The sequence below is a fragment of the Malaya genurostris genome, chromosome 2 (genome assembly GCF_030247185.1).
Source record: "Malaya genurostris strain Urasoe2022 chromosome 2, Malgen_1.1, whole genome shotgun sequence".
Taxonomy (NCBI): domain Eukaryota; kingdom Metazoa; phylum Arthropoda; class Insecta; order Diptera; family Culicidae; genus Malaya; species Malaya genurostris.
Window position 1 is genome coordinate 223994587 of NC_080571.1, and position 12731 is coordinate 224007317.

At 36.3% G+C, this 12731-nt stretch overlaps 1 protein-coding gene across 1 annotated transcript in view; it reads right to left on the minus strand.

Annotated features, from left to right (window-relative positions):
- The window catches only part of LOC131427758 (CD166 antigen-like), a 1130565-nt gene that overhangs the window by 297955 nt on the left and 819879 nt on the right, over positions 1 to 12731 (minus strand). The gene's annotated exons all lie outside the window — the stretch shown is intronic.

Below are 12731 nucleotides of genomic sequence, written 5' to 3' on the forward strand. Positions count from 1 at the left end.
CAGCGCACACAAAATTTACGTAGTAAAGCGTAGTTGCTCTACGCTAGCGATTGTACTCGGAAGGCAAAGTATCGATACTTAGGGTATCGGGATAGCGAAATTCTGGGTACCGATACAAGGTATCAAAAGGCAATAAAGTATCGACACCTGTCTGTAAGTATCAATTGACACTTGAGCAGCAATCGTTTCAATCTATGTATATAAAAATGGATGTAAGTTTGTACGTTTGCAACGCGATAACTTCGGAACTACTGAACTGATTGCCACCAAACTTGGCACAGGCACTTCTTGTATTTCAGAGATAGTTTAGGGAGTATATTTATATGGAAGGGAGCGTAGCAAGTGTCATAAACAAGGGGGGATCATGGAAAAATTCATATAACTTGACAAGAATCGATACGTTTTGAAGACCGTAGAACCATTTTGCATATCTTGGATATGACTATATGGGGGGTGGATGTAGCAAGTGCCTTTAAACAGGGGGGTGTAGTGTTTAAAACGGCATAATTCCGAAACTACTGAACGGATTGCCACCAAACTTGGCACAGATACTTCTTGATCTTCTGAAAAGGTCATAAGGATATTTTGACAGGGGAGGGAGCGTAGTAAGTGTTCATAACAGGGGGGGTCATGAAAAAAATTGTCTAATATGACGAGAATCGATACTTTTTTAAGACCGTAGAAACATCTTGCAAATATTAGATATTATAATATGGGATGTGGATGTAGCAAGTGCCTTTAAAAAGGGGGGTGTAATGTTTGTAATGGCATAACTCCGAAATTACTGAACGTATTGCTATCAAACTTGGCACATGTACTTCTTGCTCTTCAGAGATGGTCATGAGCGTATTTTTATGAGGGAGGGAGCGTAGAAAGTGTCATTAACAAGAAAGGGTCATGAAAAAATACATATAACTTGACGAAAATCGATATATTTTGAAGATCTTAGAAACATTTTGCATATCGTAGATATGATTTAATAGGAGATGGATGTAGCAAGTGCCATTAAAAAGGGGGGTATAATGTTTGTAATGGCATAACTTCGAAACTACTTAACGGATTGCTATCAAACCTGGCACATGTGCTTCTTGCTCTTCAGAGATGGTTAGAAGAATATTTCCATGGGGGAGGGAGGGTAGCGAGTGTCCATAGCAAAGGTGGTCATAATTTTTTTTTCAAATTTGACGATAATCGGTACTTTTTGAAGACCGTAGACACTTTTTGCACAACTTAGATATGATTATAAGGATATTCTGTGGGGAGAGAGTGTAGTAAGTGCTTCTAAAAAAGGAGTGTATTGTTTGTAACGGCATAGCTCCGGAACTATTGCACGAATTGCTATAAAATTTGGCACAGTTATTTCTTTCTCTTCAGAAATAGTCATAAAGGCATTTTTATAGGGGAGGATTCGTAGCGAGTATCATTAGCAGGTTTTGAAAAAAATCATAAAATTTGACAAGAATCGATAATTTTTGAAGATCATGCAAACATTTTCCATAGTTTAGAAATGATATATATGGAGGTGGATGTAGCCTTTAAAAAGGGGGATATAACTGCAGAACTCCGAAACTACTGAATGGATTGCTATCACACTTAGCATAGAAGATGTTTGCTGTTTAAAGATAGTTGAAAGGGCATTGTTATGGGGAGGGAGCGTAGTAAGTATCCTTAACAGGGGTCATGAAAAAATTTATTTAATTTGATGAGAATCGATACTTTTTGAAGATCATAGATACTTTTTGCGCAACTTAGATATGATTATAAGGGTATTCGTATGAAAAGGATGTAGTACGTCCCTCTAAAAAGAGGTTGAAATGTTTGTAACGGCATAATTCTGGAACTACTGAACGGATTGCTATATAATTTGGCCAAATACTTCTTGCTCTTCAGAGATGATCATTAGGACATTTTCAGGGGGGATAGTGTATAGCAAGTGTCCTTAACAGGGGGGAGGGGGTCAATGACGAAATTTATGTAATTTGAAGAGAATCGACATTTAGACTAGAAGGGGGGATTTTGAAAATACATTTTCACCTTCCATTTTTTGTAGATAGTATTGCTGTTGTTGATTCGAGTGCAACGCAATTTTATTTAAATAATTTCAAAGGATCTGGTTCCATTTTTCCGGGAAATTCAAAGAACTAAGGGAAAATAATCTTTATCTGTCTATGAACGCGAGTGTATTTAAGTGTCAGCATAATTACGAAACAACTTAAGGAATCGCCACCAAGTTTGGTACATGTACCAAAGGTGGGAATCGATATTTTTTGAAAAGCTCAGATACAAGCTTGAAGCTTTGAAAAGCTTTCTACACTACTCAGAGTAATCATGAAGGAGATCTGTAGTAAGTTCACTGACAAAAAGGAAGTTAAATCAAAATAGATTATAAGGTTATTTTGAGGGTGAGAGAGTGGAATAAGTGCCCCGAACATGGAAAGTGTAAGGGAAAATTGATCTGGTTTTACGAAAAATTGGTACTACTTTACGAGTACAGTATATTTCTAGCAACTAAGTGAGGTTCACAAAAATATTATCAAGAGGGAAGGGGGAATAAGTATACTCAACATTGATCTGAATTGACGAAATCATACAATCAATGTACATTTTTTAATGTAATTTGAGAAAACTGTCGACTCAAGGTGATGGAAAAATAAATTACTAATTAAATAAATTATATAAAAACGTTATTCTATAGTACGTATGTAGTTATGATGTTAAACAGGATTTCGTTTAAAAAAAAACATTATCAGATGGAAATTTTGAGCAATTAATGATGTCATAAATATTTTTATAAAGAGGAGAGCGTAGTAAGTGTTCATAGCCATGGAAGCCAATGGTATTGTAGATCGAATGTGACGAGGAAGTACGGAAATACGTTACAAGCTCATATACATATGAAACTCTGAGGTTACTAGAGAGAAAGGTGTTTTAAATATTTCTAACAAAAGGGTTCAAATATAAAACTAACCCAATTTGTCGAGAACACCACGAAAATTATGATTATTGTGAGATTTGAGATGGGACACTGATCATTCGCAATCTGAACATGAACGGAGTATTGTTCAATCGGGTTTCCGTCTAAATTATGTTTCACTACAATCAGAGTATTTCACTAAGCATGACTACTTCGAGAATTTTTTTCGGCCTTCCCTTCACGAAACATTTCCGAGCAACGTCGAGTAATTCAGTTAGTATAAAATAAAATTGTTGACTGTGGCGTTATTTTATGATGTACAGAAAATTGTTTCCACACAGCAAAAAAAGAATTGTTTCGATCTCAAAGTAATTATCAATCAAGGTGAAAAAAATGAGATGTACTGAACATCTGTACTGAAATTTTTCTGTGGATAAATTTGTTGTGCTGCCAGCATACGCATATTCCTTGCCACATAGATTGCTCTTCATCTTTCGCGACTGTTGGTCCACGTCAAAGAATTTCCGCACGGCACTTTGTGTTGATTTTACATTTCACTTATTTTCTCAACAATTTTCACACTAAAAGCCAATTCCTATTGCTATTATTCCATTGCTATTAGGCGCCCTGAAAGAGAGTGCAATGAGTGTGAAAAATTGAAATGATAGAATCCTCTGAGAGTATGACCTTTATGTGCGTGTTTTGCACATTGTACTCTCTTTCAGTGCACCTGTGGGACGAAACGATATTGTCAAGAACGAATTTCAACGATGGCTAGTCTACGCCATATCAATTCATTAGCGAGTTTGCCGCTTCGTCGAAGACGAAGAAATAAAAATGTTCCAGTGGGGGCGGGTATAGCGAGATGCCCTTCACGCAGCCCACCTGGGTTCGATTCCCAACCCCACATATACGGTTAGAAAATTTTTCTGGTCCGAAGAGGTGATTGACCTTAAGGTTAAGACCTCTATACATGAAACAAACAAAATGTTTCGTCGTAATGGGAATTGACTTCAATCTGTTGCGATACTGTAAGTTGCGAGACCAAAAATGTCGATACTAACAGTATCGCTCTGATATGATATCGATACCAAAATACCCGATTCTTGAAAGAAAGTATCGATATCTCAAAGTATCGACTCGGTATCGGACATCCCTAACTCTACGTTTGAATACGTCTCGGTTGTCCGGTAACCGTACTGTAGAAGAGATACGAAATAATAACTAAAAATTGCACAAATTATAAAATAAATGATAATTGTAAATATAATATTAATAAATCCTAATTTAAATCACAATACGCTATTTGATTAATTAATTCATTACGACATTTATGATTGCCGCTTGAAGTAGCAAACATCGCGTTCCCCATATTACGGCTCATCACTTGTGGCATTTCTAGCAGCAAAGAACAACCAATGGCAGAGCGAGCGTTCTGATAACCTTCCTATAAAACTAGAAGGGCAACCTCAACCAGCTCATTCGATATTCGGACGCCGTGACGATCAGAAGCAGGTAGCAGCCACAAAAAAAAAAAACGAAGCGAGTTCTGGAAGAGAGAGCCATCTTATTAAAGCAGCGCAATCTCAACCAGCTCATTCGTATTGCGAACGACGGTCTCATCAGAAGCAGCCACCAGGAAAACGAAGTGAGTTCTGGAAGAGAGAGCCCTCTTATTAAAGCAGCGCAATCTCAACCAGCTCATTCGTATTTCGGTCACCGTTAGTGATGTCTGATTTTTCGTATTAATCGATTATTAGGTATTCGATTAATAAAAGTAGAGTCGATTAGTGTAATCGATTACTATAAAGCATTAATCGATTAATGCAATTAATCGAGCAAATTATTCTAAGCAGAATCTGAGCTGCCAAATGAAAATCTGTGTTGAATATCAAATCTTTACCATTAGTGTATCATTCAGCAAGCAAAAATATAAGAAAATGTGGTTGAAATGTCTAGAAAATTCAATAAAATCTATGATCAAACGGATGGTAAAATGTATGAACATTGTAACCGTGGGCAGAATGGATCAAAAATCACTATTTAAACTGAAATTCATATTTCCTTGAATTAAGACAGATGAAACTGCAACTCTCATCATAGCAACGTTTAGCCTTAAGCTGCATACAGAGTGAGTGCGAGAAGCTGAGCCGAGCTTGGTGCTGACCAAAGCATGAAACGTACTTACAGCAAAACAGAGAGACCCTGTCAGAGTGAAAGCTGAGCCGATTGCTCACTTGTACTCTAAGTCCTTTTGATTAGCTACTAGTGTCATTCTCGCTTTTGATTTGCCAATGTTAGTCACCAGCTCGGCTGAGCTTCTCGCGCCCACTATGTCTGCAGCCTAAGGCTAAACGTTATCTACTAAGGCTGTGAACCATTTCGCGGTTAACTTTAACTGTTGGTTGAATTTTTTCAGTGTCGGAAAATAACCATCAATCTGTCAAAAATAACCATGCTCTCGAACAGAGTTATTTTTGACAACATCAAAATAACCACTCAAGAGTCAGATTTCTGCCAAAAGTTAAAATTAACCGCGAAATGGTTCACAGTCTAACTGATATAAATCTCGATTAATTGATTGCTATTAATCGATTAGCTCGATTAGTGGCACTGTTGTTAATCGATTACAAATAATCGATCACTTTAGCCTTTTAATCGATTATTTTGATTAATCGAGTAAAAAAATACATCACTAGTCACCGTGACGACAGGTAGCAGCAAAACCAGCACTAACTTCTGAGGACGCCGTGACGATCAGAAGCAGGTAGCAGCCACAAGAAAAACGAAGCGAGTTCTGGAAGAGAGAGCCCTCTTATTAAAGCAGCGCAATCTCAACCAGCTCATTCGTATTGCGAACGACGGTCTCATCAGAAGCAGCCACCAGGAAAACGAAGCGAGTTCTGGAAGAGAGAGCCCTCTTATTAAAGCAGCGCAATCTCAACCAGCTCATTCGCAGCAAAACCAGCACTAACTTCTGAGGACGCCGTGACGATTAGCATCAACCAAGGACACCCACCGAGGGCCAAACGACGCACAGACACAACATGGCCAATCACGACACGTACCACCAAAACGATATCCAACGCATTGAAACAATCCAATGCAAATTTGTTCGATTTGCTCTGCGTCGGCTTCCCTGGAGAAACCCTAGGAACTTTCCAAGTTACCGTGCCAGATGCAAACTGATTGATCTCGATTTGTGATCTATCCGTATCTATCTAATCTCGTCTTCAGGTAGACGCTATCTATACTGATTTTTCAGCGGCATTTGATAAAATAAACCATTAAATAACAATTGCTAAACTAGACAGACTTGGCTTTGGTGGTTCTTTACTGAATTGGATGCATTCATATCTTACTGGTCGTGAGATGTCGGTAAAAATAGGAAACTGTACAACATCACCGTTTGCTGTGAGTTCTGGAGTACCTCTGCACTTCTTACTGAAATGTTTCAAACTATCATTTGCGGATGACTTCAAACTCTACCATCTGATGAAAGAACAAGAAGATGCACACTTTTTGCAAGCTCAACTGAATACATTCGTTGAATGGTGTCACTCCAACAAGATGGTATTAAACGCCTCTAAATGCTACGTCATATCATTTTCCCGCAGGCACTCAGTAATAAGATATGACTACAATCGTTCGCAAAATGTTCTTAAGCGTGAATCGTTCGTAAAAGATTTAGGAGTTATTCTTGATGATAAATTTAAGAATCACATTGACTACGTGATTTCGAAGGCATCGAAACTCTTAGGCTTCATATTTCGAATTACCAAAAATTTCGCTAACATACACTACTTGAAAACTCCTAATTGTCGTTTGGTCACCTCATTATCAAACTGATATTGATCGTATTGAAGCTGTTGAACGCAAATTCATTAGGTTTGCTCTCCGAAATCTACCATGGAGAGACCCATTAAACCTTCCAAGTTATAATGATCGTTGCCGGCTGATCGAACTGGATCCACTGTGTATTCGTAGAAACGTCCACAAGGCTGTTTTCATCGCTGATTTAATACAATCACATATTGATTGCCCTGATCTCCTATGTTTGGTCAACTTTGACATCCATCGTCGCAATCTTCGTTCACATCCATTTTTACGAATCCCTCGTGCTAGAACTAACTACGGATATAATGAACCGTTTCTCAGTATGTGTCGTTTGTTTAACAGTTGCTCGCAGGTCTTTGATTTTCATCTCTCGCGTAATGCGATAAAACGCTTATTCAACACGTTTTCGTTCGGCACGTCAGAAAAGACATTGCACTTCGTTGCAAAACAAAAAGTGTTCTGTAAGTAGCAGAAACTTTACGTCTGCTTAGCGGTTCAAATTGAACTGCCGAGTTTAGCACTAAGCAGTTCAATTTGAACTGCTCTGCACTGATGAATCAAAGACGAAACGTAAAAATAATGAAAATGGTTATGTGCCCTAGCACAAAATTTGGCTAACCCCTAAATGGCTTATTCAACGATTCCTTAACTATCCAGTAAATAAATGTTCACCATCTTCATTGGAAACTAATCAGATTCACCGAAACTAACCTGTTCGTCCTCCCTCTCATTTTCTCCGTCTTCCACCATCTTTTTGTTCACTAATTAGATCTACATGTCGGTTCTAAAACCGTCGTTCGTCCACGCTCACTCACTGCTCCCTCAACTAACCTTCTTCTTCCATCTTTATATCCACTTTTCTCTTCTATCTCGCCTTTCAAGGAAGCTGCTCTGTAATGCTGTAATATTGTGTCATCAACAAGTTATAGAGTTAGTGGTTTAGCTTTAACTGTTAGTTTTAATTGTTAGTTTTAAACGTAAATGTATCTGTTGGATCATTGTAATCTGTTGATACAAAAGATGAGGAGGTTTTATGCCTGCTGGAGAGAGAGATTGCTATATTTCATCTCCATCGGGCTTTTCCCTGCTCCCCAAAATGAAATAAATAAACAAATAAATGTATCATTTGGATGATTGTAATCTGTTGATGCAAAAGATGAGGAGGTTTTATGCCTGTTGGAAAGCAAGTTTGACAGAAACTAACTGCACCAGACTTTACCCTGCTTCAAATAAACAAATAAACGAGGAAGAAAACTTTCGAAGACTGTACCACGGTCCGATGTTTGTAGTAAAAAAATATTGAAGTAAACCAGATACAGGGTCTTATCATGGAACGACCGAAATTAGCTCTGCGCCTAATTCGTATTACTGTTTTTGAATTAGTTGATTTTAACAACAAAATTTCCAAAATAACTATTAAATTAGTTAAAATTGAGAATTTACTTTGCTGAAAAAACTCTTATTTTTTGAGAATGTGTTTAGTTGACGAATATCCTGGACACAAACCAGCAATATTTCAATCCAACACGAAATTCTCATTGACAACTAATTTTGTGACTAAAATCAGAAAATTTGTCTCTATTTATCTGTCACCATCATTGCTGAAGGGCAGCACAAAGAAAACAAAAATGAAATTGGTTTTTTTTATCAAGTTTATTAGCCAAAAAGTGTCAAAGTGAAACAATCCATTAAAATCTAAAAAGGACAGTCTTGTTGAAACTGCTTGCAAATTGTTTTGATGTTTTTCGCATGTGTTACGACATATCCATATATAAATTTCTTAACCGATATGAAAAAATTACGTAAACTCTTAGTGGAAAGTGTATTTATTAAGAATTTGTGCGCATTTGAAGCGATTTTTCGTTATAATGTTTTTTCGTTGAACAGTGAAGTGAATTTCGAATGTTGCACTCGGATTGTATGTGTCAAATAATGTTTTTTGTATCTCCCAACCTTCTGGGCTACGCCGTCCGGTGTGCTACTTGTATTCGGCTTTTGCTTTCCAAGTGCTAAAAGTTTTAAGTGAGAGAGTCGATTTCACGAATGAAGAAAACAGCGATTTAGAAGAAAAAATTTCAAAACGAAGTTTATGTTTCGTTTATGTTTTTTTCTCCAATACAACATCGTATTTATACCTGACAATATAGAAAAGACAACCGCGACGGAAATTTTTTTTCGGTTGTGGTGTGCCATCTAGTGACTAGTAGTCAATACGGTGTTAATGTTTTTGCGGTGACAGTGCGCCATATAGCTGCAAATTACAGAAGCCAATTCAACCATTAGTGTTGGTTGAAAACAACGTTTTATCTATCTAATTCAACTAAAAAATTAGTTGAATGGAAATAAAGTGTGCCTTAGCTAAGAAATGACAGCACGTTTAATTAGTGAATTCAACTAAAAAAATAGCCATTTCAACAAATAATTTATTACTACTAATGGAATGAGAATTAGAAAATCTGATTTAGCAAAAGTAAGATTTGTTTTGTTGTCTCAAAAAATTACTAACTAAAATTAGAAAATCAACTATTTTTTCACCAAAATGCTGTTTTCGGTCTTTCAATGGTACAATGGTTCATTCCTTTATATATCTAGCATCACTGCTTTGCTCATTTTGGTTTCTTTTATTATGCTACACCGAAACCTTCCTTTACGAACAAAACGGGGGTTCGGAAATGGAGATAGTTCTAAAAAAGATTAACGTTACTTAGGATTTGGTTCGTAGAAAAAGTTTTCGTTATTTGGAGTTTACTTCGTAAAAAAAGTTTTGTATAAGAATGTGAAAACACCCAAGCATATGGCAATTTATGGAACTTTTATGATAATAGGGTAAAACAAAATTATGTTTGGGGTCGGTTAACAATCCAAGATGGCGATTTCCGGTTTGTTGATATTCCTTAAAAAACCTTACAATATGGGTATTTTCGGAAAAGGTTTGATGAGCAGATGTCGGAAAACGAAGTTTGAGGTGGTTCTGAATTTCAAGATGGCCACTTTCGGTTTCTTGATATTCCTTGAAAATCATTACGGTAGACTTAATTCCTTTGTTCGGTAATATTTTTGACGAGAAATTTCGATAATCTATAGTAATGACCAATATTTCCATACATGAGTTTTATTTCACAATAATTATGCAAATTTTTACCGGACGATCAGTTTTACGTAAATTTTCATTACAGAATTTTTCAAATCGATATACAATTCATACCGTAAATCGGAATAGTCGCCGAATACGGTAAAAACCATACTATCCGTATGGTAAAATTATCTTCCAATAATCGAACTTCTGTGAAAACTGATTGTCGAGAAACTAACTGTCAAACAGTTATTAAAATTTTCAGTAAGTGTCTTTTTATTAACCAAACGAAAAAAATCTCGAAGAGTTCATCGAATGGATTGAGGTACAGGTGCTAATGTGTTTGAAACATTAGAACCACTAAAAGCTTTTTGTTTACTAATAGACCGAAAATAATTGTCCACTTGCTGCCTACACAAATCGGTCGAGGGTAATTTCTGGTGGACTCGACGGATTGTGCAGTGTTTTGGAAGGCGCTCATAATTCCGTCCAGTCGGAACATTTTACCCTTTTTTAATGAAATAAAACCATAGCCACAACATGTTAGAATTTTCTTCATTCATTGTTGTGAATTTGTGTTGTTTTTTGAAATTCGAAAATACAAAATTTTAACCAAAGGAAAACAAACAAACAAAAAATTACCAAACAATCAGTTATATCCATTTGGTTTTCAGTTTACGGTAGTTGTTTGTCAGTTCAACAATTACCGAAAGATCGGTAATCAATTCAATTACCGAACGTTCAGCCGACGACACGACCTGCCACTCGACTATCAAAACTGTATCGCTAATTTAATTACCCCTCAGTAACTGGTAATGTCAAAACGAAATCGTTTAAAAAATGTTGGAACTGGCAACACAAGTTGGTAAATTATTGATTTTGAAAAACAGTTACCAGTAGCCTTGGTAACTACATAAGGAATGTAAACAAAGACAAGAGATTCTCACTTAAAACGAAACCACTGAGTGTAGTTGGCCCGCTGGCAGGTATTAGATTTATTATTTCAGAGAGTTTTGAGTCATTTTGACTCATTTTTTTCAAATTTGTATCTTTTTTTTGTCGTGAATACGACTTACTTTACTATGGGGCGCCTTTTCAAAAATTTACCCTCTGAGAAAGTGATAAGTTTTTGATCGTGAATATCTCTTGTTGTATCTAACGAATCAACATAATTTTTGCTACATGCCATCGGAAATATGATCACAATTTTATGATAAAATTTTCAGTTGTGTGACATAACCTCAAATAATTCAAAATTAAACGAAATCACGTAAAAAGAAACCTCTTAACAAAAATTTGATCAATTTGGATTCTATCGCCACTGCGAGCAGATGTATTGTGTGTCGTTTGCAAAGCTAATTTTGCCTCCGACAAGAGAGATTACGTCACAGCTGCTAATCGTTTGCATTGGTGAAAAAACAACGGAAAGGGGACAATGGTGGAGAGCATCACACAAAATCAGCCGTTCTAATGACTCTAAAAGTTTTCTAATGAAATATTAGGATTTCTTCTTCGCAAATCGAAGGTTAAAATCCTCAGTTTAGTGCAAATCTAGAACTGTTTGATTAGTTTTGTGCACTTTTCGCTGTGTGAAATTCACAGTAATCGAGATCAACTGAAGCCTTCTTTGTTTTTGCGGAAAATGTGAAAAAGGAGAATGCTTGTATAATTCATACAATTGATCAACTAATTGATATACGGAAGTGTTAAGGAACATGTCAGTTGTTTTCGTATTCACGAGATTCAGTTATGTCTCTGACATTACCCACCCACCTTTTTAATGAACTGGAACAATTTCGTCGCTGCCACAGAGAGGAAGGCTCTAATTATTTCATATTAGTAGCTAGAAAGTTGTATTGTCGAGTGGTACTGAAAGATTTGCCTATGTGTAAACTTACAGCGCGCAACTGAGTTTGGAGAGGGTATATTCCAACGAATTCGGAACCCAAAATAATGCGAATTAGGAACATAAAAAATTGTTTTGCCCTAGCACAAAATTTGGCTAACCCCTAAATGACCAAACCTGCATCGGCCTGAAATAGTCGAAAACACGTTTTCGTTCGGCACGTCAGAAAAGACATTGCACTCCGTTGCAAAACAAAAAGTGTTCTGTAAATAGCAGAAACTTTACGTCTGCTTAGCGGTTCAAATTGAACTGCCGAGTTTAGCACTAAGCAGTTCAATTTAACTGCTCTGCACTGATGAGTCAAAGACGAAACGTAAAAATAATAAAAATATATATATATTTTGAATATAATACAAGAATATATTAAAATTTTTATTAACACTAGCGTCTTTGAGAAGTCGAAAGTGTTTTTCAGTGCACATACGCAAGAGTGTATAATTTGTTGTTAGATTTTCCAATTTCGCACCCTTTAGAAGTGTTGAACGGATCCCTAAAGTAATTCCGGCAGAAATGAAGTGAACAAATCCGTTTGGTATGAGGTTCAGTGATCGCACAAAAAAGATTCCATTGAATTAATATGAAATTAACTAAATTATGTATATCCAAACTATTTATCTACCATCTGGTTTAAATTTACATGTTCGTAGGAAGCGAATAGAAAGATACTGGATCACGACTGGAGCACCCAAAAATGAACAACGTCTTTCCATTATCGAACATGTTTTCCTGACCTATCAAAACTAATCATTGCATACTGCCACTTTAATTCTCTATGGCAACAAAATTCATATTCAAAAATGAAAGAAATTATCTGTAAAACATGGTAACTATCACATAGCAACAAACTAGAAAACAAACTAGAAGATTACGCTACAAAAAGAATCATGAATATTCGGACTTCTGTGTATAATATGACAAGATCATTGTATAATTTAGAAAATGTAAATATATTTTCTACATAAACGGTAATTACGGTATACGATCAAAACCTACGTAGTAAT